This window comes from Pinus tabuliformis, chromosome X (assembly GCF_031772625.1).
Source record: "Pinus tabuliformis cultivar Carrire ecotype Pingquan chromosome X, CPIR1, whole genome shotgun sequence".
In the NCBI taxonomy this organism is placed as follows: domain Eukaryota; kingdom Viridiplantae; phylum Streptophyta; class Pinopsida; order Pinales; family Pinaceae; genus Pinus; species Pinus tabuliformis.
Window position 1 is genome coordinate 332,409,282 of NC_142308.1, and position 1,653 is coordinate 332,410,934.

Sequence of the window (1,653 nt, forward strand, 5' to 3'; positions counted from 1 at the left end):
ATCAACATCCCTATGTTCATGCATATCATGCTTATGCATGCATTTCATCTTTCAACTTTCTCTTAAGCACACTGTACTTTCGAAGCTGAAATGAATATAATGTTGCAGCAATAAAGTGAGTCTCCTACTCAACTTTTCCATTCACCTTCTTGGTAGAATCCTGCAACTTGCCTTCCATTAACAAAGAAATGCATTCTATTGATTTGATGCATTTTCAAAATACATGCAACCTTAATTGGATAAGAACTCTAACCATTTCTTACCAATCCATTTCAAAGGTCCTTCCTTTGCCTGCACATCAACAACAACATGTGAATCATCTTGAAACACATCATTTATGGAAACTTCCTTTCCATTCTTGCCATTTTCTCTTTCCACCTTCTTCAAGTTTCGTGGAAGCATCGTTGGATTCAAAGTCCAACACTTTTCAGCAATGTGTCCTTGCTTATGGTAGTAAGTGTAACACATGTGCATCTTCTTGACAGCATGATTTGCCTTGTCCAGTGGACCTTTGGCTCTTTGCTTCTTTTCCTTCAAAATTTTCCGGTATGTGGCCATTCTCTTCCAACATCTAGAAACATTATGGTTAACCAAACCACAAAAGGAACATGCAATTCTTTTCCCATGCTTATATGGAAATTTATCATGCTTAACATAATAAAAAGGAATATGATTAGAACCATATTTATACCTTTCTCTTTCACTTTTATTACCTTCATGAGGAGGTGAACTGAATGAAGAAGTAGCTCCTTTTGGAACACCATCAATTTCTTCACTGCTTTCAGAGTTTCCACAACTCTCTGGTTCAAGTGTATGCTTATGAACACCTTCTTCCTAAAAATGATGTTTCAAGCTATTGCATTCCCCAAGAATATAATATTCACACTCTTGAGGTAGAAGACCTGAAATGAAACTCCTTCTTGGAATTGTTTCAATTGTCTTCATGGCTGCTTTGGAACTTTCTCCATAAGCTTGTCCATAGCCAAGACCCAAATACTTAGGCCTTTGCTCAACTATTATTAGCTCAACAATACCCTGTGCATGTTTGCCCAAGCCTTTTCCTTTATAGCCCATCTTGGACATTAACTTGGAACCTACACCTTTAGTATGTTTTTCAAAAGAACCAATATCAACATTCTTAGAGGAATTCGAAGACCACCTGGAATTGTTTACCTCTTCTTCAAGTTGATACTTGACTAAGGCTTCTTTGGTAACAAATAGCTGTGTCTCCAACTCATGCACCCTTTCCAGGTTCATATTTGCAATATGAAGTTGTTTCTCCATTTCCTGCAATTTGTTAGAAAGCAACTGCTTCTCTTGCTTCATGGAATTCAACTGCTCTCGAAGTCCAACACTCACTTCTCTCACCATATCCATCATGATGAATAAGTCTTGCTTCATGTCTTCATCAAAGATTCTTGTGATGAAGGAAGGATTTGAGGACTCACCTATAGAAGTAGTCATTATCAAAATGAACAAAAGAACTTCAAACAAGATTAACAAAGAGCTTATTCAAGTAACCTTTTGCAAAAAACCTCTTATGCTTCAAGGATTTCTTTAAGTTCCTTTGGGATAAGAAGAATTCCTTCAGCCCTTCTTCTTTCTTGTCCTCTCTTGGACTTAGCTAACAGTAACTTTCCTTCACCTTTGCAG